We start from the raw sequence: 26374 nt of genomic DNA, 5'->3' as shown, positions 1-26374 counted from the left end.
CATAAAATACACCTGTGCCATTCCTTAAATTGATGAAGCAAAAAGAGAGAGAGTTTGAGGCCAGCCCAGACAACACAGTGAGTTCAAGGCTATCCTTGATGATGTAGGAAGACATTGTTTCAAAAAAAAAAAAAGCTGATTTAAAAAACAATTCTTCTTAGAAAAAAAGTCACTAAGACAACAAATGGGAATGTGCCCTGATAGAGAAGAAGGATTGGTTGGTGCACTGGGACTGAACTATGATAAAGATATTCAGAAGCCAGTAAAGGAAACAAGGGCACGGTGACTGAAGTGACAGGTAAGGGCAATGAGAGAGACTCGGTGGACAGCCGAGGAATGGTCACCCCAGAGGTCATGTGAACAGTAGGTTGAGGATGGGAAGAGAGAAATAGAGCATCTCTAGCAATTTACTCAAGAAAGCAATGTATATCTGTCTGCACTTTGGTGTGTTTACCTATGAAATGATGGTGATAACATGCAAGGTATGGGACGGGTGCCCATCGCATGGCACCTTTCCCAGGTTTCTGGTTCCTAAAACCTGGCCACACAGTTTGTCAGCTGTCCAAATGGAAACGGGGCACCTGGCTTAGACTGTGAGCTGACTGTGCCGTCAAGGGATCCCTAAGGCTTATTTGTACACATGGTCCAAAGGCTTCTTTTCTGTACTGGGAAGTTTTCCTGATGTGGGACGCACTGTGGTTAGGAGAGGCAGACGAAAGGAAATGGTGATTTGCACTAGGGTGGCAGTTGGAGGCGGGGTTCTGCTTTAGTTCTTTTTATAGATTTTAGAGACTCAGTAAAAATGATAAAAAGAAAAATTAAGTAATTGTGCTATTTCTTCTTAAAGGGGGCCTCTAAAAACTCATTTCCCCAGGTCGTAATGAAGTCTTGATGAGGTATATAATTTTAGGCATTATTTTTCTCACTATTTTGATTCTCAGAGGCACTCAACATTATTTTTTGTTCTTTAGTCACCTACTTTGTCAATACTACTTCTGAGGTCTGGAAGAATTTCTAACTCTGTTAGAATCATTTCCATGGTGCTATGGACCGTGTACCATGTGCTATCTTTAAATTCACAAAGAATGCAAATGTATAAAGTGAATATAACATGAAGAGTTATCCTCAACATCTTTTCTCTTCAAATCCTAACTGCAGTCCTCAAATTCACCTTAGACGTCCATCATCTCTTTCTATTCTTCCATCCGTGCACCAATCTACACCCAACACCATCATCTGCCTTCTTGGGCCAGGAAATGGGCTCCCAGGTGGCCTCCTTCATTATTTCCAACTTCTTTTCCTCCCTCTCCCCATGCTTCTGCTATGGTGAGCTCTTCAGAATACAACCCTTGTCACATAGTCCACGACTCCCACAACCTGCCTCCCACCTTGACCACTGAATGGTTTCCACGTGGCCTGGGAAGTACTGACCGCACTCTGTGTAACCTACATGGTCCAACCACCTCCGAGGTCATCTCACACAGCCTTCACTCTACTCCTGTGACCCTGCTCACCCTTCTGGACTTCTCCTGCTCCCAGTGTGCTTTCCTGCATTACCACACCACATCCTTTTTTTCTGACACCAATGCTTTTACTCTGACTCTATCTTCAACTCTCAGGAAGCTGAGCGTTATGTGAGGAAAGTCTCCACTGCCCTTCCCAGTGATGGACACCATTTCATTTTCCTTTATGGGACTTTCCACAAGTTTATAGTTTTCTTCGATTATCTGATCAGTGGCCAATTCTTTCCTCATTATAAGCTCAACAAGAAAAGGAACTAAACTTGATTTTATTTTCCATGTGTCTTCACTGTCTAGGCCGGCGTCCGGCATAAATAGATGCTTGACAAATATAAGATGTGTGAATGAACTATAAGGTAGCCTTCCTGGAAAACCCAGGATGATAAAAGCTTATCATTTTACTCTCTGGTAAACTGAGAGTGCTAATGTCCATTCTGTTCACCTTGCAATCTGAAATTATGCTCACCAGAATAGAGTTTTAGGTACTAAAGCAGTTGTTCAATTGTGGGCTGGTGAAACAGAAAAGGCAGGATTAAGAAAGCCACATAGTACGTAGACTGGCGAGCAAAGCCTTTGAAAAATGTTAAATGAAACTTGAAGAAAGATGCTGCACGTAAGGTTTCAATCTTTGACCACTTTGGCACAACTGACCATCAAATATTCTTCACATCCACAATAAACACCAAAGAAAACTAGCCTTACGCTGTAACACAAAGAACAAGATGTGATTTCTTCAAAGAAAAGCATGTTCGATAAAAGAGGTAAAGCTATCTTTCAGAATAAAAGCTGGAGAATCTTTTTTCAGAATGATTAGAAAAAGTAACAAATTACTAACTGGGAATATATCTCACATTCTCCCCCCAGCAACAACATTTTTTAATGTTTAAAATTTTTATTAATGCACATTAATTTCACATACTACTAGGTTCAGGGTGATACTTCCATAAATGCATATACATCTATTGATCAAATCGAATCACCCCACCAACATTTTAGATAATCTCTTTGTCTATGACATCTCCACAAGATACAAAAGGCTATTGAAGGTCATATTCCATCTAACCCTTTAATAATCTCCTCTCTCCTTCCCACAAAATATCAGTAAATTCTTCCATCTTCTTCCCCAGACTCAAAGAGTAATTTCAAAACATTTTGGAAAAATAAATAATCCAGAAGAAACATTATCATCTCACATTTAAAGAACATGATTGTTTTCTTTAAGCATTACATAGTAACCCAAACATGAAATTATTTCTTTGGATCACATTATCTCAATTATGGGTTCAAAACTTGTCTTAATTGATAAAAGAATAGTTTTCTCAGAAAAATTAAATATCCAATTTGAAAAATACAAAAAAAATGAGTGGATCTTCCAAAGTTGTTTTTATTAGAACAGGTGAGTGGATTGGAAGCTATTGAAACCATGTCACCAAATGATAACATTGGATGGATGTCAGTGGACAGACAAGGACCAGAGGTGCTCCTTGAAGTTCAGCCTTTGGCCTTTTCTTATTCAATGCTTTTATCAACAGTTTGGATTAAGATATAAAAATCATGCTTGTCAAATCTGCAGTTGACACAAAATTGGGAGGCAGACTAACGTTCTGGACAGTGGAATCAGGTTTTCCTCAACCCAACTGTGTGATCTGGCCTCCAAAAATGCTAACATAAATCTAGGCTGCTTTAGGAGAAGTGAAATGTCCAGATCAAGGGAAGTAATTATTCCACTGTAGAATAAGTTGGATAGACCGCATTTGGCCACCACATTTTAAGGGGGAAATTGACAAATAGTAGGGGATGAAAGCAATGAAGGCATCCAAAATGCACTGCAGGAAGAATGGCAGAGAAATCAAGAAATATTTAGTCTAAAGCAGAGTAGACTTAGAGGGTCATGTTAAGTGCCTTCAAATATTTGTGGGATTAGACAAAGTCTACATTGCTCTATAATTCAAAACATGGGATTGTAATGATAAAAGTCAATAATAACTACAATTTGAGTACCTATTTTGAAGCAGGCACTATGGTAGATGCTTTATAAATCACATCTCTAATCTTCACAATGACTCTTCAAGGTAAGTACGGTTGTCTTCATTTTAAGATGGAAAAACAGCAAAACTCCTCACTGTCATCAGTAGTGGCCACTCTCTTCTGGCCACCATGATAATTTGCAGGATGACAATTCAAAGATATGAATTTGACCTTGTAACAAATAAATTTGCTAGTATGTAAGGACACTCCAAAACAAAATAAGTTTCCTTGTAAAGTGCTAAATTTCCTGGAACTTGAGTGAAGTTAGGACTAGAGGCCATTTGTCAAAGATGTCACAACAGGATTCTTTCATCAAGGGGGAAAATGGCACCAGATGACCTCCAAGGTCTCTTCTATGGCCAAGATTCTCTCATTTATAATATATGGTTCATACTTTGGCTCACTTATTTCCAGATGATTAGTATTGTATAGTAATTTGGAAAATATACTGGTGTGAAAGTTAGGAGGTCTCTTCTACTATACTCTCTCTCCCTTCCTGGTAGCTGTATAACCTAAATAAATCATTCAGTCTCCCTAAGCTCAGTAGCCTCCTCATTAAAAAGAGTGGCTTGGAGTACATGGTCTTCATGATCGTTTCCAGCTCTGATATGACACAAGTCTCTTCTTTTTCTACATTTTATGAGACACTAAATATCCAAACAGACTTTTAAAACTATGATTCATGGGCCTGCAGACTTTAATTTTTCTCTACAACTTTAGCTTTTGTAGAAGTGAGCTTCCCTAAAATTATAGCTCTCCCTCCACCAGACCCAAGGGATCACAATGCAAGAAGTAGATCTCACAGAAAGTACAATTTCTCATTCATCAGAGAAAAAGGCTCCACAGCAAATTATCTTCAGGTAGAATTTTCCTTCTTTGGTGGAAATTTCCTAGCACATTCTTTGACTTTTTCTTCCCTTTAGTGTCCTGCAATACTTTGCTCTCCATTTACTGCTCTGACATAAAGGGTGTAAATAGGATTAGAACCAGGTAAATAATAAGTCTTGATTGCATACCCAGTGAGCTTGAGGTACAGCAGTAATTGTCTTCCTGCATGCATGGGCTTGGCATACAATGTCCAAAAAACAATCCAGTGTATATTAATGTACATCCATGTTCTTAAAAATAACTATAATAATTTCAGGGTGTGGTAATAAAGCATAAAGTAAAGTGGACCACAATTGAAAGTGAAGACTGGAGCATACAGGAGGAATGAGGTTGATTCCCATAAGGTACCAAAATGTTATCTTCAAATCTATATTCCATCCAACTGCCAATGTGAAGATATTTTATGGGTTTCTCCATAAAGAATGAGGGTCATCCCCAACGTGTGTTTGCAAGTCAGGTTGTGCAATCTTGGATTTGTCTGCATCTTAATGATGCCCTAGGAAGTTATGAAGGCTTTCAAAATCTTTCAGATGTAAACATCCATGAATTGCATCCAAAAGATGCCCAAGACATTCACAGAAAAGCAAAGGTTCTAACCCTTCCAGAAGGTGCTAGGATTTCTGGAAAGGTAGGAAGGATGTTAGAGGGTTGTAAATCTTCCTTTCAGTGCTCCTGAGAGCAGTATAGGTATTTATTGGACCTTAGTAAGGCAGAAGGTTGCTCTATGGATGAGGGTATAGTGAGATATTAGAGGAGGCAGGGAGAGAGGGAGGCCTCCAAATCGATGCAGGTCACTTCATCTCTCCAGAGCATTCTCCTCAGCATAATCACACAAAGCAAGATGGACAACAGATAAGGGAACATCTCAGGTAACAGCTGCAAGAAGGAGAATGGGAGGAGATTGTGGGATACTGTGAAATCTCTAGTCTTGATACATGCATTTGTTTTGCTTCTTCAGAATTTGTTATTTATTCCTGAAGAATTCCAAATAGTGAAAAGGGAAAAGAAGAGTAATAGAATCATTAAGACCTAGGCTCAAGTTCACATCAGCTTTATATCATCTATGGTCACACCTTTCTCATATGTAAAGCAGAAATGATCATTTAAAGGACAAGATTATGATTAGGGTCATGTGAGATAATAGATGTTCCAGGGTTTTACAGCAAAATAGGGTCTTTTTCCTTTCATTAAAATTCAGAACATGAAGCTCAGAGAGAAAACAATACATTCTGGTGACTATTTCCCATGATTGATATGAGTAGAAATAATGTTAATAATGGTTCACACTTATGCATCCTTGCTGCTGTCAGAAAGCTCATCTAAACTTTACCATCAGTCTAAGAGGAAGGTATGCCTATTGTCAATCACTTTTGCAAATGAGGAAACGAAGGCATGGAGAGGTTAAGTGAACTGATCAAGTCATACAACCAAGAGGCACTATAGCTTAGACCTAGAAAGTTGGGCTCCAGAGCTCTTAACCAAATTCATAACCAGTAAGTCACACTGCCTCAAAAGTCTTGAGATAAAAAGATTTCCTTGTGGAGAATGACAAAGCAAAAAAAAAATAAAGTATGCCTGCAATTCTTACAACAGACATTAAAAGAAATAATAAATGAATTCTGGTATGTGGCCCTGAGAATTATAGTGTAACTGTCATAGCAGTAGTGTGATTCAATGTCATGACCACCATCTTCAGAACCTCAAGAAGCCTGGGAGTTCACCATTAATTCACTTCAAAATGGCTGACTAGTGTTCTTGCCTGAAGAGTACATACATTCTGAAGAGAGGAAAGACAGGGAAGCAGGTGAAGGACAGACTGTGTATGGTAAAATAATCCATAGTGTCCTTGGCCCTCACTCATCACCAGAAGCAGACAGTTTAAGGAAGTTTTGGCCTAGAATCCATATGCCACCAAGCAGCAGATTCCTTCTATTGTTTATACTCTCCTCCGATCCCCAGACCTCTGTCATTTCTCCTAATACCAGGGTTGAGGCAACAGAGGTCTGAAGCATCCTGGTAAGCATTTTATAGCTATTCATTTAATACCATAGTAAAATACTCAAGACAATAAATGTCTTCTCAGGTGCCACCCTTGACTGTGAGAAACAGTTTCCAAGTGTCTCTCAAAGATCCTGCCCTCTCCTTTTCAGCTCCCCAGGGCCTGGGACTGTCCATGCTTCTGCTCTCCTCTCTTCTTTTATTGCGTTAGTTTTTTCTGCTACATTTAATCACATGGCCTATGGTTTGGATACGGTGTGAGTGTGTCCCTTAGGGGTTCATGCATTGTAACTTAATCTCCATTGCGAGGTATTAAGAAGGGAGAAACTTAATCCAACTGTAGCGTTTAGAGGTGGGGCCTTGGGAAGGGGTTTAGGATTGTAAGATCATCAGTGTGGAGGCTTCCCTGAATCAATCCTAGTGGCCTAATAAGAACAGGGAGAGGGATGAGAGGATGTAAGCACACATGCTCTCCTGACTCCCACAGTGAGAAAGGCATCACCACATGCTGCTCTTTGGCCTTGAACCTCCTCCACTGTGACCCAAAATGAACCTATTTTTACTTAACATACCTAGTCTGTTATTATTAATAGAAAATAAACCAATATAGAGAGGTTAAAAGGAAAGAAATAACCATGTCATATCCAGGTTTCTAGAATTAGAGTTGAGTCAGTGTCTGTGCCTGATGAATCTTCAGATACCTTGGACTTAGAAATTTGTCTCATGTCACTAAACATGATAAGATCTAACTCACTGATCACTAGTAAGAGCTCTCATTTCCTAAGAATCATGCAGAAAGCTGTACATTCCACCATGGCATCAGACTGCTGAAACACTTGAGCTGGCTCCAACGCACACTTCTGAGTTTTGCACAAGCCCGTCCCTTCCAAGCTCTGCAATGTCATCCCCTAGCAGCATGTGTCCCCTGTTCCCACCACCACTCCCCCACACAGCTTTGATGCATCCTGACACTTGTGCCTCTTTTTCACTCTCACACATGTTACTTCCTCTTTACAGCCAATTCATTCATCCTGAAAGGCCCAGTTCCAATGTCTCCCGTAGTGACTGGGGAGTCTTCCCCCACTCTTCTGGGCCTGCTTAGTTTTACTCTGCCTTTTATAATCATCCTACCTCATCCCCACCCCCAGCAGACAGCCTGACCCTTCTGCATAGCCCCTCCTTGTAGAGCAAGGAATGTGGTGTGTTCACCTGCAAATGCCCAGTACCTGCCTCTGCGTCACGGAACACCCTAATTATTCAGCAAACAAGTAAGCAGGCATGTGCTCTGAGCAAGTTTACAATTTCTGCATGTTTCTGTTCTTTGTTTCTTGAGCAGAGACAAGCTCTTGCCTGAGGCTTGTGTAAAGACAACAGTAGGTAACCCAAGCACGGCCGTTAATGCAGGGCTGGACACATCTTCGTTGGATGCTAGCCGCCAGTTTTACAGTTATGCTTCTCATCACTGCTCCCAGTGCTAACACCAGCTCTCCACTGGGTGGAATCAATTCACTGCTCCTTTGTCCTCCGCCTCCTCACATCCATCTTTCTTTCAGAGCTCTTAGAACAGCTTTGAATGCTCACTTCTTTCTAAAGGCAGTCTTCTGCTTTCTTGCTATAAATGCCTTGAACACAGGACAGGGTCTGATTTTATATTTCTCTCGTGGAGCTCAACACCAGGCTAGTCACATACATCTTTGCTGAGTGAATATACAGAACAGCACTAGGACAGTAGATTCCTTGCTGCAGCCAGATCACCATTTGAGGGAATACAGATAGAAAGAGAAAGGAAGGCCAAACACAGGAACCTGAGCACCATTCCTCCACACATACGCACACACTGCAGCAGAGCTGGTGTCCAGAGTGCATTGCACAGCGCCAAAAAGCAAGGGCTGACCAACAGGTCTGGACTTCCATCCAAGCCCCAATATCAAGCACATGCCCTTGCTTAACTTCTCCAGTCTGTCAACTTGCCCTTTAGGAATCTCACATCTCTCCTTTTCTTGCTGTTTCCCTCGTTCTGAAGGTTTATCACTTGCTGTCCTGATCACACAATTTCTCCTTACTGCTCTTCCTCCTTCTATTCCTTCTGGTCCCTCTCAGACCTCTCTACATGTCAGGTGTACTTAACTGATGTAATTCAGCACTTTCCTAATGCTACCCACTGGCTCAAAACATTCTGTAGCTCCTCACTGCTTTTATTAAAAGCACACATTTAACCCTGCCTTCAAAATATCTAGCCTCATCTCCTAACACCATTCGCTCTGTAAACCCTGATGAACCACTCCCTATGACGCATGAATGCACATTCGCATCTTGACACACTTGCCTCCATATTCCCATGCCTGGAATTTCCTCTCTTCCTCTCTGCCTAGCTAAATCCTACTCTGTCGACAAAGAACGTATTAGTTGATTGACAGCATTTTCTCAAGTACAAAATGAGGATAGAGCATCCTTGATTCCTTTAATGATACAGTGAAGAAAGAGTAATGGTTTGAAAAGAGCTCCAAGTCTTCAGCTTTGCAACACCCACAGTATTTTACAGCCCTGTTCTTCTTTCCCTTGATCTCTTCATTTGTGGAACAACTCCCTTCTCTTCAAATTCACTATGAATGCCACTTTCTCCGTGTTACCTCCTTATCTGAAGGCTCCCTCCTACTTCTCTCCCCAGAACATCAATCCTTCCCTTTAAAGCACATTTCCCAGTGTGCTCTTGTTAGTACTATTATGTCCAGTCTGCTGACTATAAATCACAGGAAGGAAAGGACAGTACCTGCCTTGTTTCTGCTCTATCACTTGTGCCTAGCTCCGTGCCTGGCACAGAACTCAACGACCTTTGGCTGATTGAACAAATGAGTTACGATTTCTGAGGTGATGATATGGGAATGCAGATATATGACTTCGTCTTGTTTAAGTCAGGCACACAGTCATCCTAAGCCTGGGATCCTAACAAAAAGAGATAACATTCGCTGATTTGAGACCTCATAAGTCATATCAACAGAGACTAGCGCGTGACTCAACTGGCTCCTTGAATAGCCATGTGTCTGATCAACTCAAACCACAGCCTGTGACCACAGTGAGGCAGACTAAGCACCCAGGAGTGACTGGAAGAGCCAGGGTGATGTGACTGGAAACAAGAAAGAGATGGTGTGCTGAGGCAGGTGGGGCGAACACATGGCAACGATGACTTTGCCAGACTCTCACGGTGTGACTTAAGGGAAAAAGGGCCCCTAAAGTTCTGAGAGGGGAGCTGAGCACACAGGGAAATACTGAGAAATCATACCAATCTTGCTCTGGTAGTGCATGAAGCAAATGGCTCATTCTGAAATTACTAAACAAATTTCTCTCCCTTCCTTACCAGAACTTTGTCAAGTTACCAAACGTAAGAGGGCATATACACTGACCACAGGGATGCTGAGGGACATATTGCTTCGTCATTTCAAAGAGAAGCAAATACTCAGAAACATAAATGCAGCACTTTCTTGGAAGATCCTCTTGACAAATTCCAGACCATGGAGAGACACCTCTTTTTTACCTTGTCCTTGCTGCAGCTGCACCTTCCAAAAATGCTAAAGGGGAGGGCTGGTCAACTAAAATGAAGTTGCTGGAAAACTCCCTTGCCCAGAGCCTTGGTTAGGCATCTGCATTCCTGAATATTTGGCAGTGCCAATGCTCTAAATTAGCAATGCTGTCTTCAGCGGGGAGGAAAATGTGCTACCAGATAATCTTCCTCCTCCCAACAATAGAGAGAGAGAGCTCACACTTCATTTCACTCCTGGTGAAACCCGTCAGGTGGCTCTCCATGAATAGCTTTGCTTTGTAGATTGTTCAGTACTTCACACGCTGCTGTGCTGTCCTTACGATACACAGAAATTCAGTTGCCTCTTTGTATCTTAGAAAGTAGCTGTTTCACTGCAGGACCAGTACCTCTGCATTGTCCTTGCTTCCAACCAAACTGAAGTATTGTTACTGTTATTTGTTGAATCTTAGAGCAAAACTCCAATGATGTAACAGAAAATCTGTGAGAGGTTTGGTCTGTCACATGTGATGCTATGCTAACATACAGAGCTCACATTTTCTCTGGAGCACAGCAAATCACACAGCACAAGGCATCCTGCCATAACTGCCCAGCAGTGTGGCTAGAATTCCAGTCAAACAGAAAGAAAGTGAGGTTTTGGTTAGCCCACAAAAACTTACTGCAGGTAAATGTACAGCTCCAGTTGGAGAGTTTGACTGCTGTGTCACTTGGGATCCTAGCAGAACCCAGGAGGCATACTCAAGTTGAGTAACTGGAGAAGTATTTAATAACGGGGCTGTTTGCAGAAGTATGAACTGAGTAAAGAGAACTTACAAAGAGTACAACCCTGGGGCTAGCTTCAGCGGGAAGCTGTCAGCATCCTTTGGGCCCTAGAAGGGAGCGGCTGCTAAGACTCAGGGGAGAGAGGTAAGATGGACAAGGACAGCTGAGACAGCTCTTCAGGAGGATCTTTGGTAGCTGTGGACCCTGTTCAAAGGAGGCAGCTAACTGAAGGCGTCAGGAGTGGACCTTAAGCTCTATCTCCTCCCTTCCTAGAGCCTACTGTGACGCCTAATGGCTCAGCCTAATAGCAAAGAGTAAGTTGAAAGTATTAAACCATGCACTGTGCCTGCTGGCCTTTGACAGCAGACTGCATAGTGAAAATAAGCTTAGATGGGCGATCAGAAATACCTAATGCCATTATGTCTTCAATAAACTCGTATTACTTTTATTTTCCAAACAATATATTTATAATATACTGTTTTGCTAGAGAAATTTATACAAGAAAAAAGTGAATGGAAAAGAAAAAAGGCACACATCATCCTAATGTGTAGAAGCAAAACTAGTATTTTATTGCATCTGTTCAGATATTTTCTATATATACATGTGTATACATATATAGTAATATATGCATATCTTAGGACATTTAAGGAACTCAAAATAGCAGAAAGCTCATTTGGGGACTCAGTGATATATTTTTTACTCTATTCTACTTCCTGTTACTGAAGAAGAAATAAATTATCTAGCTATTTTCTTTCTCTTGATTTTAAGCCATCTAAAGTTAGACTACCACTAAATGAACTTGCTCTATATTTACCTATGCATTCAAAATAATTATGACTGGACTGATAAAAACAATGGAAGGCAGAGCTAAGACGTGCCTGTTCTGCACTGTGCCCAAATAACCCAGCCCCACCCAACACAGATGAGCCTAGACAAGCACGGTTCCTTGAACCCAGTTACACACCCTGAAAATGAGGTCTCGCTTTAAGGCCATGGCTTCCTAGTTGTCTACAATCCTCCTGGCAAAACAGTTGGGCTTGGAATAAGAAGGGCTTTATATACAAGAGCTACAGAAGGAAGAATTTGGCACCTGGTGTTTATGTACCATAAAGTCATTATGGTGCTGAGCTCAACCCTGCTTTCTGCCAAAGTTGCTGGGCAGGAGGAAAGTAGGTACACCTAGAAGTTGCATTTCTCTACGCTAGACAACTGGGATTTATGACTTGCTAAGCAGAAGCGCTAATGCCATGAAATATTTTTATTCAGGTGCTTCCCCCAGCAACCTCCCATTCTTGTGTTATGGCAACAAGTCTATAGGCTCCTGGTCTTTGGAAATCGTAACATTCTTTGCAAGTTGATTCTGGGTTTGCTTTCATTCTGTTGAGCTCCACTGACAGTTCAAGGTGGGACAAAATACAGATCACTTGGAAGACTGAGTAATAATATTTCTAAGCCTAAAATAAAGACACGATCTCAGGGGAGTCAGGGAGTCACATAAGAACCACAGCTGCAGTGCAGGAGCCTTCAGTGAGGCACAGGGCCAAAGCCCCTGTAGCTCTCCCCCTGCACTGATGCTCCTTTTCTTACGGTGATGAGAGATGTGTGTTTGGCTATTTGTTCCAGAGACCAATTTTTTAAAAAACTGTTTAACTGTTGTCTGGCTACTTTTAGAGAAAACCAACTGCAGGCCTGTGTAGTTTACTAGACACAAAACTGTCTGGAAACCCTTTTAGATGAATTTAGAAATTTAAATCTGCTTTATAATGTCAGTAAAATACCAGTACACCAAATCTTTGTAAAAGTTTATAATGATTTGTAAAAGACGTGTTTCAGACAAAAGATGAACTACAAAGCATTGGATATTTTTCTATGATCTTCACCTACGCGAAGCAGCTCTGCCTACAAGTCAGTCATTTAGTTATACCTAAGACTGATTACTCTGGGTAGGTAACTCTCTATCAACTCCATTTTCTTATCCACTGAGCAACAATGTTTGGAGATAAAACCTTACCTCCCATCTGCTGGCTTAGGAAAAGTGACCAGTCCTTAGAAGTTGTGGGGTCCTCATGAATACCTTGTCATGTATGGTGCTCTATTAATTCCAACATCCTTTTGCACCTCCACATTTCATTGAGATTTAGTTATACGCATTTGGAGGAAGGTTTCTATGCACACACACATACATATAATACTATTCACTACACCCAAGACAACTGAAAGCCTACCAGTGCGGTGAGTCCTTATAGCAGCTGAATAAAATATATGGGGAAGCCAAAGAGTGGGGAGGGAGACCAGAGAACATGGCGGACAGACAACAGCAACTACCAGAGGCTCTCTGAAAGGTTCGGCTCAGAGGCCAGAAATAATGCGGACTAGGGAGACACGAATCAGTAGAGATATGCTCTGCTGACTCAGGAACAAACTGGGCTGAGAGAATCCAACTTGGAATACAGTCCTGGCGCTAAAATAGGAACAGAAAAATCTCGGTGAGGAGGCTCGACTCCGCGCCATCGGAAACCGGTTTGGATTTCCCGCCGTGCGGCGGCCGGCTATCTCCACAGCGGCTCAGCAAGGAGAGACGCGCCGAGCTCTGGGAGCGCCGAGCTCTGGGAACGGGAGAACGGAGTCGAAAAAAAAAGGACGGACAGAGGTGTACACGAAAACTGACTGGTGGCGAGGTGAGTGAGAATCTGACCCCCCACCACAGTTTGACTCTAGCGGAGATCTCTCTGGGCGCCATTCCCCTCTCGGACGGGATTGGAGAAAAGTGCCTGGCCTGAGTGACGCTGCTGGCGGACTCTCTAGGCTAGACTAGCCTAACCCAGATCCCAGAGCCGGACGATGGCCCGGAGGAGCGACTGACTTCCGCGTAGGCTGCCTCCTCCGACTCCCTGGTGCGCAGCGGTGGGCGGGAACAACTAGCCAGCGCAATTTGATCAGGCTGTGGCTGACAGGCAGGGAAGCCGGGCCTCCTTTGTAAGATTGCATTTTATAAGGAACAAAAAATATGGGGAAGGGAAGCAACAAAAAAAGCTCCTCGGCCCCCAATCCTGAGAAACAGGCAATAATGGATGCCGCACCAGTATACATTAAGCACCATATTGAGAGCCTCATAGACCAATTCAGGAATGAAGTTATCAATGATCTGAAGCTAGAAGTATGCAGAATAGTTAGAGAAATGCTAAACACCACCCAGGAAAAAACAGATGGTGGAATGGAAGAACAGAAAAAGAGGGGAGAATTGCTTGATGGAGAAAACAGAGAAAGCATCGAGTATGTGAAGCAGGTTCAAAGGGACTATCAAGAAATTAATAAGTCTATACAAGACTGGCATAACAGCTTGAAAGAAACTAAGGACAGACTATCTGAACTGGAGGGCAGACTTGAAATATGGGAGAATGAAATGAAAAACTTCTTAAAAATAACAAAGAAACAAACAGCAATAATACAAAGACAAGAAGATGATAAGAGGAGCCACCACTTAAGGATTAAGAACATAGAAGAAGAAGTAGGGACACAAACAAGTGAATTACAAAAGCTACTCACAGAAATAATCCAGGAGAATTTTCCTAATTTAGCAAAAGGTAAAGATACTCAGCTGTATGAGGCATACAGGACCCCAGCTACCTACAACCCTAACAGAGAAACACCCAGGCATATAATAATAAAAATCCCAGAAATTCAATACAAGAACAGAATATTAAAAGCTGTAAGAGACAAGAAACAGATCACTTACAAAGGAACACCCATCAGAATTACAGCAGATTTCTCTTCACAAACCATCAAATCACGAAGAGCATGGGGGGAAATAATTCAAGCTTTGAAAGATAATAATCTCCAGCCAAGATTGAGATATCCTGCACAACTGTCCCTGGAAATTGATGGAAAAACGAGGTGCTTCCAGGATAAAGAGGAACTGGGGGAATTTGCAACCACCAATTCAACTCTACAGAAAGTATTGCAGGATATTCTAAAAAAAGAAAAATACAAAGAACCCAGAAATAGTGGCAGGGAGGCCACAACGAATGGAGCAGAGAACAAAATGAAGAAGACAAACTGACAGCTACTGACAGAAAAAGAGCTCAACAGAAATGAGACAGAGAAGATTGGATGATAGGAACAGCTATTTTTGAGAAAATGACATCTTAATAGGTAATGCTGATTCAGTATCATCTTGTTTTGAAGTCTCATCTAGCTTTTGTTCTTCTGTCTCCAATGGTCTAACCAGGTTGTATCTTATTGGATTTTGTTATGTATGTTAGTATAAGCAAAAACCTTTTAAAGACAAGGAGATTATACAGAGACCATTGTTCATTTTCTGTTAGTCAATTCCAAACACTCTATAATGCTGTCATTCTCTTAAATGGTTTTACATTGTTTTGATATACTGAATGCTACAGTATATGAAGTTGTACTCAAGGACTTCAGGGAGGGAGTCAATATGGTAACTATTTTTAAGTCGGAAATATCTGGTGGTGAAACACTATTCTGCTTAAAAGGTTATGTCTTGATCTGCCCTGTTTCGCTGTTATGCCCTCTTTTTCTTTTTCTCAATCTCCACTCCATTATATACTTTTTTATTGTTATCCATTTAATTAAAGGGAAAAATATAGCAGGATATAATATAGTAACCCACTTTGACTTTCTATTTTCTCGATTTGAAGCCCTGTATTACTCTCACCATCTTGTTTTTGACTGAGGTTCCTCTATTCTGTTTTGCTGAATAGTATCAGGTTCGAAAGTTTAGGCATCAGCTGAGAAGATAATGAGATTCATTATAACGCCCATTCTCGTTGACTTCTATCTACTTTTGAAGACCTACAATATCTCCAATGTTTTGGTTTTGTCGGTTTTATCCTTTATGGTTTTGTTCAATAGTATTACAACTAATGATATAGGCAATTCTATTAGAAATAGCGGGAGGCATTAGGGTAACCATTGTTGATCACCTTGTATTATGTTTTTATATTATCTATTATATCCACCCTTTTGACTTGACCGATTCTGTTCTGTTATGTCACATTTGGTTTTACTCTCTTCCAAAAAAGCAATAAGAACAGTGGGAGCAATGAAACCCAAAATGTGTAATAGTCACTGTACAAAAGAGAGGAAAAGAAAATGCTCTAAACTATATAACTGCATGTATATTTAAATGTATAAGACAGAAAATGATATCACAGAGTTCTAATGGATCATTGAACAGAACTGTTTGCAGTATCATTGCTGGAATGTCCACTCTACAAACTTTAATTCTGTGACTTGAACAATTATTTCTAAGATGGCAATATGTAATCTATTAACTAGTGATTTCCTACTGCGCATTTTTTTCTTCTGTAAATCTGTATAACTTGTACCCTTCACTGTTTTTTTTTTCTTTTCTTTTCTCCTTAAATAAAAATTAAAAAAAAAAAAAAAAAAAAAAAAAAAAAAAAAAAAAAAACAAAGAGTGGGGAGGAACACTCAGCCAGAATGGAAGGGGAGGTGGTGCTTATGGTCTTTTATCTTATTTTTTTGTGACAGGATCCAATTATATCTATTCAGTAGTACTCTCTAATTACTAGTGCAGATGAATAATGAAAGATTCCCCTTGTATTCAAGCTCTCCCTGAAGTCTGAGTTCCTCCTCCTTGGCTGATGCATGAGAATACTGTAGATCCATGCAGTGAGCACACCTAGAGTTTGTAGCAGGCTCAGTCATATTAGTGGTCACTGAAGAAAACTGGGAAAGCCTTCCGGGCCTTCAGTGAGAGGCTGTGGCTGCTATTCAGCTGACCTGGTGAATAGCAGGGTGGACAGAAATAGATTCTTCCTCACCTCGAGGCATAGTGTCTGCAACCAAAAGGGTGTTGGTCTGTGGAGTTATACCACCTTTAATATGAAGGATTTAATTATTAGGTTTTCCCTCTAACTTAAAAAACTGAAAAGCAACAAGAAAAAAATAAAACAGATACACCAAAGTAAAAAAAAAAAGTACTAATTCTCAGGAAGCTGGGGCAGGAAAAGGGAAAGAGAAATTATTAACAGGAACAGAGTCAAGACTTCGGATGGATAAACTTAAAACAGGAGCTTGGAGCTTCAGCACAAGCTGCAATACAGGAAGGAACTGCAAATCTCAGGTAGAGATTTTTGTATGATACTTCTAGGTAGCTGTTCTTGGAACTTTACATTTGAAAGATACCAGAGAGCACCTTAAATTCAACGCCGTGATTTCACAAAGAAGAAAATAGAGATCAGAGTTCCTTACCTAAGAAGAGGCAGCACTAGAATCTGGATTACTAGACTTCTCATTCAACAACTGGCAGATTAGATGTGTTAGTTCTGCCAAGAGGGAAAAATGACCTTATAGTTTGTTCTTATTTGGGCTGAAATATGTTCACCCAATAAGGAAATTACTTCATTTTGGAGAAGAAGAATGCTGAGGGACTACTAAAGGAGGCAGGAGTTAGGGCGAAGTTCAGCAGGTGACCACCTGCTTGGCACAACCTCTAGGGGGCTGGAGGGAAGGCAAAGGGATTCTCCTTGATGGACACCCTGGTCATCAGGTCCAACAGCTGAAGTCTCGGAAGACCAGAGACCTAAGGACACTGTTAGTTTAACAGGAAAGGCACTTCAAGCTTCCCTCAAATACAACACAATTATAATGCCAACGCCAAGAGATTTATAGTATTTACTCATAAACAAAAACCCCTCAAAAGCCACACCCTATAAAAAAAAAGCAAAGAGCTGCATTTGTTCTGACAATTCTCATGCTTAAAAAAGTGCCCGGCACAATTAAAGACGTTGATTCTGTGCACACTGGAACAGTGCTCTGATAAAAAGCTTAAGCTGCAAAGTGTGGCTGCAGGGACAGGAAAACACAATCGCCTCTATGGTTTCATATACAGATTGTGTCATACTTAATGCTGAAATCATAAACTATATATTTTTACCCCCTCCAAGCTGCCTATTGTGTGCTTATAAACAGGAACCTGGCAGCATGTCAGGGGTGCAAATTGATTTCCTTTCCCAAATAAAATTTTAAAAAGCAAATAAACAAGGTTATGTTGGCTAATGAAACATTACATGCCAGGCTGGGGAGAATTCTTTTCAAATGTATTTTCTTGTGCAAAAGCAACACAAAGCATCCATGAAAGGCTCTTTCATAAACAACGTGTTTACACAAAAATGCATTACTTGAAAGAAAGTAAAGCTATGGTGCATCTCCCATGATATATTTGGATTGTGTTTTATGAAAAAAATTCAAGGTGGTGGGAAGTGGGGAGTCTCACTGTGTTAGAGAGTTTAAAAATTAACTGGAGGAGCCTGAGAGTCAGTTGGAATTTTGTTTTGATCTCAGTGTTTTCATAATTTCTCATCTACACCAAAGAAACCCACCTTGAGCATTATCTCACTGGTATGAAAGATGCTGTCAGAAAAACACTAAATTGGATCCACTGTGCTCAGAGATCCAGGAAGAGCTAGACGTGGCATCAGTGGAAACATCTCCTGAAGAGCAACCTTTCCTGGTAAAGATGCCTAGACCAGCTGGAAGCAGTTTTAGAAATCAAATGCCTAAGAAGGATCTCTGGAAATTGTCTACTTCAAACTTCACTATAGAGAATTAATTTCAACTCAGCTGGAGAACCAAAGCTACCCCTTACTATACTGGACACCCCAGACCAAATTATCCTGTATCATCCGCCTGCTTCTGTCACCTCTAGAAACAATCCCATGCTGCTGAAGAAACCAGGTAAGATAAACACTGATACACAAAGTCACAAGATTTGTGGCAGGTGGCTGGAAAGATGTGGGCCAATCAGGTAGAAAGACACGTACAAGACTGCCCAGGAGAGAGCCTGGTTACTGTGTCTTTGTCATATAAGGACACGAAGATTCTCTTTGTCCTCCTCAGAAGCTTCTACTCAGGCTTAAACTTTACCTTAGTTAGCTGGTTGGAAATCAAAACAGCATACACAGGAAATCACAAGATGCCTGCTGACCCTAAGGTGTCAAGTCAAGGATGGGGTGAGGGACGGTCTACTGTCTGTAATGGCCTGTACCCTTCCCCAACAATCCCCACTAACCAAGCAACCTCTCCATGTCCCCAGAACATCCAGAGCTTTCTCTTCTTACCACTTTTGAATATATGGCCAAACACTGTCAGTCTGATGGTCATGATGATTAATGAGTAATATTTATAAAACACTAAGAGCTTTTCAGCTCTAATGTTCTAACACAAATGTTTTAGAGAAAATACTTTGGATAACAGTAAAACACAAAAAGGGTTAGTCACCAGTTGGCTGAGAATGTGAGCCCAGGAATGAATTGTTGAAGGAGTATATTTTGTGCAAGTGCTTGGATGGTTGGATAGGGGATGGCTGGATATCAGGAAAAGGAAAAAATGGAGAAGGAAACTTTGGTTCTTGCAAAATCTGAAAAATGAATAATATTGCTTCCAAAAGAGGCCATTAACTTCTAAAAGTCTGCATTCTTTTCAATAATACCCAAGATAATGTGATTGTGCAAAACCTTTTCTGTACTCAGTCCTATGGTGTGTATGCCAATGCGTAAAAGAAGGCCACATAAAACATTTTATTCATATCCAAAAATTATCACATAAAATCAGTCTCCAGCAGGACCTCTATACCAGTTGGAACCATCAACCTCACCTCCCCCTGTTTTCTGTGGAAGAATCAAATTAATCATTGGCAATTTGATAACAGATGTGTTTCTCAGCAAATCCACATCAAGCATTCAAAAAGTAATTACCCCCTAAAGCGTGTGGTGTTCCTATGTACACTTGGCATGAACTTCAGCCTTCAGCCACTTTGTTTTTTATCTAACTCGAAGCTGGAGCCTCAGGGTGATACTCCAACTGCTGCTTTAGATTATAAACTCTTAACAGCCCCTCGCTGGAGGGCACTGTGTTTATTGATGCTATGTAAGCAATTTACAGTCCCTTAATAGCGCATTCACCACAATGTTACAGTGTTTAACTTGTTAAATTATATTTAGAGCTTCAGGGAAAATTACCTCACTGGCTTCACTAGCATGCGTTATTGATATCATGCGGGAGTTATGGCCACATCCACCTGACTGCGGACAACCATGAGGACCTTTTATAGGCTGGAGTCAAAGAAGCAGTGCAGAATTGGAGCAGGGGAGTTAAGAGAGGAAGGGGCTGATCAGAAAGATGGAAGATGGGGGTCCCCCTGGGGAAAGAAATGGGAGAAGAGACAAGGGACTAAAGAGAGCGAGACCGCATCTCCGAAAATCTCTTCCTATACTGGGAAGCCGAGGAAGTGTGGAAGATGAACTTCACACCAGCCACCTCCACAACAGGGCTGTCCATGTGCCATTCCCAGTCTCTGTCCAACAGGAAAATGTTCCAGGTTCACGGATTTGGGGAAATGACCCTGACACCAGCTACTACAGGGACTCATGCAATGGGCTTAGTGTTGAATATTTGGCTCTTTGGAACTGAAATATCCCAACGGAAACAATGGAAATGTTAATGGGAGAACAAAAAGCAGAAGCATGAACAGAAGGAAGAACAAGAGGAGGAGGAGAAAGAGCAGAGAAGGGTGGGGAGGAAGAAAAGGAGGAAGAGGAACAGAAACAGTGGCAGGAGCCCAGTCCTTGTCAGCAAAGGGCATAACGATAAAATATTGTTGAGCCCAATGCTTAGTGATGTCATGAGACTTCTTTAAAAAAAAAAACAAAGCAGTGTTTAAAATCTACCCAAGAGGGAAGGGGACAGCCATGTGAAACCAACCAAGTGACTGATGAGCTCTGGCACATCCATATGGCCTTTACTGGTTCACAAATACCAAAGGGTCTAGGCAGAAGTAGGGAGTGCCACTGCATGCGATGTCTGAGCAAAAATAGCACTTTCTCCACATCAAGGTTGTGTACCACGTTTCTCACACATCAGGTGCTTAATAATAGCTAACAAGAAAACAAACAAACACCAGGAAGTTGAAAATAACAGTCAACTGATGAAATAAACATCATCACTCCTCACCAAGCCAAAAGACTATTGTGGTCATTCTTAAGGTGTCAGGAAAGGAAACAACAGGCTGCGTGTATTTTAAAAGGTAGAGAACTAGAGAAGAGGAAAAATACTATCTGAACATGAGCATAGATTGTCCTATGAGTGTGAAGTGTAACTAGGTGTGGAGAGAAGCAATCTCAGAATATACAGAAAAAGTTCAATCGGAAGTAGAAAACTCACTCCCATTCCTCTTTGATTTGACAGAGTTTAATGGTGCATTTAATGATTCGCATTTAATGTGTAATGTTACAGTTCCCAAACTGCACCCTTAGGTGACCCAGAGGTGCTGCACTCACAGGAGTGTCCGTAGATATCTTACATTTCTACGGACACACAGCAATCCTTAACATCTGTGATGTTGTCAGTGTTTCAATGTCACCGTATACTACACAACTTTAGATTGTATCACATCTTCAAAAGGCTGAAATTTAGTGGTTTCTGTGCTGAAAAGCAGTACCATGCAAAGTAAACAGAAAACAGAAAATGAGGGTGGTGGCGTCCCATCTGAGTGTGACAAGTTTGTCACACTGTGAAGATCCTGACAGGACATACATTTTACAAAAAAAGTGCTTGTGGTTGAAAATGAAATAAAAAGTTATTCTTATTCTTTTATTATCTGCATATTATTTATTTCAAATTGCAACTAAGAAGCTTATGTACTTATTATGCAATTAAACTTTATATTTAGTAAGAAGAACAGGATGGAACTTCTTTTGGTCTGGGCATGCCAGAAAAATTTGAGGCTGTCTGGAACTGAGAAAGGCTGAGAACTTCTGGCTTAGAGAAAACTGATAGAGAATATGATTTGTAGTAATATTTAACAAAAACAATTGGGAAAAAACATAATTTGGGTTAATCAACCCATAGGACAGCTGGTTCTGTGAGTACAAGAAGAAGCTGCTATGTTTTCCAAAGGTCAGCAGAGATTCAGATGGTTTGGAAATCCACTGAGCTAGCATCATGGGGATTTCTATGTTCTGAATTTTGGAAAGTTCCCAACACACATAAGACCCAGAGTCAGATAGTTCTGCATGTTTAACCTTCCCAAAAATTTTTTTTGGCCCTACCCTTGCCCTAGTACTTAATTATCTGTTGTGATTATTCTTCACTTATAAGGTGGTAGAGTCAATGTCATATGTCACTAAGCATTTATTGGATAAGCCTGAATGAGACAATTTAAAACATATTAAGAGATACTTCATTGATTATTAAGAAGCCCATGGGACCAAGGTCTTTTGGAGTTTGCCAAAGTTTGGAAGCAACACCACAGTGTATGTTAAAGGCACCGTGCTCTTAGTTGCAAAACATATGGAACACGAGGCTAAAAAGGGCTAGAGAAAATAGGCCTACATGAATCAAACGGAATCTTCAAGATATTTTACCAAAGCTCAAATGTTCTATTGTACAGAAGACCAGATTATTCTATTGTATAGAATAGCATCAAATTCATGGGTTGATTTTGTAGTTTAAATTCAAGTTGATGCTAGAGGTGAAAATTGAAATGATTATCTGATCACAAAATATATCTAACTAAACAATGAAGAATTGCCTAGAGAATGTGTTGAAGCTTTTTGGTTTGTAACTGAGGAATAAAAATACCAAAGTTTTATTCTCAATTGCAAATATGAAACCCAACCTGATGTTATCTTCAAAATGCCACTCTTTCTGTGCATTCATTTGTGAACAGTGGTTTATTAAGTAAGATAGGTGAAGCACCCCATTAGGTACGCCAAGAAGCCCATAAGCACTGTAAGCATGGTCTTTGTCCTCATGGTCTTGGAAAGAAAAATGTATAAACTTAGAAAATTAAGCATCAAAAGAAGACAATGCTAGACATGTCACTAGCTTGCTTGTATATCATTCTGGGTCAAACCAGTGGTTCAGACAATAAGTGTCCAGAGGTAGATGGCCAATCTTATAAGTCAGTGCGGTAGGCTATGAGGATTAGTTATTTGATCAAACAAAAATCTAGGTATTTCCAGGAAGGTTTTTTTCACTTGTGATTGACAGAAGATTACACTCCATAATGTGAGTGGGTCTTGTTCAATCAATTGAAAATGTTAAAAGTGAAAGACAGGTTTCCCAAAGAAGGGATTCTGCCTCAAGACTGCAACATAGAAACTTTACCTAAGTTTCTGTTGTAAGAATCTTCAACTCAAGACTACCTCAATCCTTTACCTAAATTTTTAGCCTAATGGCCTGCTCTGTAGACTTCATATTTGCCAGTTCCGTAGCTCCTATCTCTCACTATATGAATGAAACACATGTATGTATAGGAATGGAAATAGATATAGATTAGATATAGACATATCTGTAGGCTTTCATCAGTCCGCAGATTCCTGAATAAAGCAAGAAGTAATTACCAAATGGCAAAGAGAAGAAGTTCTTCAAGAAGGACCTTAAAGAGATGGATCTTAAAGAGCATTTAAAGATCTTTAAATCGAGGTGAGCTTTTTTTCTGCCATCCTCACTGTTAAGGGGTAAAGTGGCCCTGCCAAAAGTAAGATGTGGCCTCCTGACCTGCAACGAAAGATAAAACAGAAGATAAAAACAACTTCAAGGACATCCTATTCCTATTCCAGGTCATCCTCCCAGTGAGTGTATCATTGAACGATGGTGGCTACATGGTGAACTGAACACTGAGAACTGTTCTGTCTGAATCCTTTCCCCAGCTCTCATCATTTTGACACAGCCAGAGGAGGCAGTTTCCTTGACCTTCATCACCTTTCCAGTAAATCTGAACAAAGCAGTATTCAGCAATAACTTGACAGATTCCTGCCACTTGCAAACACCATTTCATACGTAGCACAGATAGACAGGAAAAAGGGCATCACTGCCCCACGCCCTACACGTTTCATGCAAGTCTATCTTTGAGCCTGCTACTTGGAGAAACAAAACCATGATCTGAATTAAAAATGCAGAAATCCGGAAAGATACACTCTGAATCTTTGTAGCTATAAATAGTGGATTCCTTGTGATCTATTTTGAAGATTTGCTCCATATTTTTCTTATATGTACACGTGGGTTTTTCTTCTAAGTTATTGCTAACATTTGTTTTTGGTTTTCTTCTGGCTCTATCACAACTTAAAATTTGTTAGCTTTTTCCTTTGTCTCTCTATATTCCCTGAGAATCAATAAAAAGTGCATCCAATAGAAAATGAATGTGAAATATGAATAGGAATCCAAAAAAGAGAAAGTTCAGTGGTACATGGAAAGATGCTCATGCTTACTAGTAATCAGATAAATGCAAACAAAAACAGAAAAGAAGAAAGACAATTAAATATAAATATTGGTGGCTATCTAGGAATCACATGTCATGATGGCATTCATTTCTACAGTCATTCTGAGGTGGAGTTAGGGAAATCAAACATACATAAGCTGTGTGAGTCTCATTCAGCTCCCTCCCAGGATGGTAACCAAGATAAAGCATCCCTCTGATATTTATGGAATGCTTGAGAAGGAATATAAATGGAAGCTCACATAGGATATGACTGAATCAGTTAAAGTTATCAGTTGAATAGCAAAAAAAAAAAAAAAGTCTTCTCTCTTACCATGGCAAATCTACATTTATCATGACCTGGAAGGCTAGGTTTGACTCAGTAATTCTCAGAACTTTGGAGCTACCATCAATGAAGAAAGTGTGAGATATCTACAAAATGAAATACTATTGGATGATTAAAAGGAATGGAATTCTGACACATGCTACAATGTGAATGAACAACAAAAAGTTCTACCCAGTGAAGGCACAACAGATCACACAGGGTCTGATTCCCTTTATAAGAAATGTTTAGAATAGGCAAATCCATAAAAACAGAAAGTACTCACGATGTCTAAGATTAAGGGGAGGTAGGATGAGAAGCGACGCCTTAAGGGTGTCAGGTGTCTTTCTGGGATGATGAAAATATTCTAAAATTGACTATGGTAATAGATAAATAAAATGAGTAGGTTTCTACCACTGAATGCTATGTAGCACTTAGAAGCAAAGATGAAGTATGTGAAAAACATAGATCTTTAAAAATATTGCCAAAAAAGGGAATACCTTTATTCCTTGAGATTTTTTTGTTTTGTCACCCATTTCTCATATTTACCTGTGGGTGTCCTTTTTAAAAGCTAACTGGAAGCTACATTTATTGGAAGCCATCATTGTTTCTTGGTTCCATCACAATTTTAAGTCTTGGTTTTCCCATGAGTGACACAGGCAAACAGCTATGTATTTTACAAGGATACTTACAGATTTCAGAACCTATCATAAGCGTATTAAAGTTAGTGCCTATAAGAAGAGAGGAAATGAGAATGGAAAATGAAGATGAAGGAAACTTCACAAGGGCAAGAGCAAGGGTTTTCTCAGACTAGAGATGACAATGTGCTCTGATGTGAGTTAGTTCATAGTAACAATTAATTCAACTCTGCACTTGAGATTTAAGAAACTCATAACAAGAATAAAATATAAAATATATTATTTCTTAAATATACAGAAGTACCAATGGATGGTCTACATTTCTGAAAATAACTTAAACAATAAAATGTATAACCTGCAAGAACAAGGAAGTGTGCCTGCATCTTTTCTGAATGAAGTTCTCTAGTGCTTTGGTCAAAAGTAATGGACTACATCCTAACTTCCTTTGGAAGGGATAAGATGCCACCAACACAGTAAGCAGGCAACGAGTGAGAAAACTTATACAAATAATCACCCAGAAAAATATTAGTCAAAAATAATGTCAGCTCCCAAAATCCTAGAAAGAGCTTCCAAAGTATGTATAGTAAAAAAAAAAAAACAGATGGGTAGAGACCTAAAGAAAAGCCTATTCATTTCATTTGCTTTATTTTGTTTGGCTTTGGGCATGGGTAATAGGAGTGAAATAAGATTTTATTTTAAAAGAAGAAATTTGTCAACAATGGTAGCTTCACTAACTTAAAAAGAGAGCTGCCTCCAGGACTGTAATATTGATCTGTGCAGTGCTGAAATACAAACTTCTGCTTCACCGTGACAGACAAAAGCAATGCCCTCCAATGCTTTATCCGGCTCTTCCTAAGTCACCCTGGCTAATGTTCCAGAGAGGGGCTGACCCCGCCAGTCGGTGACATTACGCTGATTTGTCTGTTCCTCTTCACTTCTGCAGGGGCAGCCTCCACGGAGCAGTTCGCAGATTCACATTGTCTGTTACCACCTTTGCACATCAGCTGGGTTAATGGAACTTCCCGCCCTCCCCCACAGATTCCCGCCAGGGAGATGCAGAGCAGTATCCTCTAGGGACAGTAGTGTATTTTCCAAATGACAGTTCTGCCTGCTCAGGACTGTGCACGGGTGAGCGTGGGCATTACCCTGTTGTCTCGTCAAAATGTGCTATTTATCTTAACAGCCTTGTCCTTTGGAGAAACTTGTTTTCCTAAGAAATCTATCATTGCCTTTCTTATTTTAACATACTGCAACGTACAAGGCAAGTATGTCAGCCTGCTGAAGCCTCTTTGCTTTACAGAGCACACAACACCTCATGGGAAGTCTATTAGAGCAAAAGTTAAATTAAAAAGGGATGCACACTGGGAAATCTACACTAGTGTGTTCTGTTGAAAAAGAGATGCTGTTCTATAGCTTTGGAAGGTGTGTTGGAAC

The 26374-nt window shown here is 40.4% G+C and overlaps 1 protein-coding gene across 1 annotated transcript in view; it reads right to left on the bottom strand.

Annotated features, from left to right (window-relative positions):
• Positions 1–26374, bottom strand: part of Creb5 (cAMP responsive element binding protein 5) — a 397557-nt gene that overhangs the window by 247571 nt on the left and 123612 nt on the right. The gene's annotated exons all lie outside the window — the stretch shown is intronic.

Source organism: Cavia porcellus, unplaced genomic scaffold (genome assembly GCF_034190915.1).
Source record: "Cavia porcellus strain 051 isolate PalLab524CR breed Dunkin Hartley unplaced genomic scaffold, mCavPor4.1 scaffold_2, whole genome shotgun sequence".
In the NCBI taxonomy this organism is placed as follows: Eukaryota; Metazoa; Chordata; class Mammalia; order Rodentia; family Caviidae; genus Cavia; species Cavia porcellus.
This window is presented reverse-complemented; position numbering and strand designations above follow the sequence as displayed.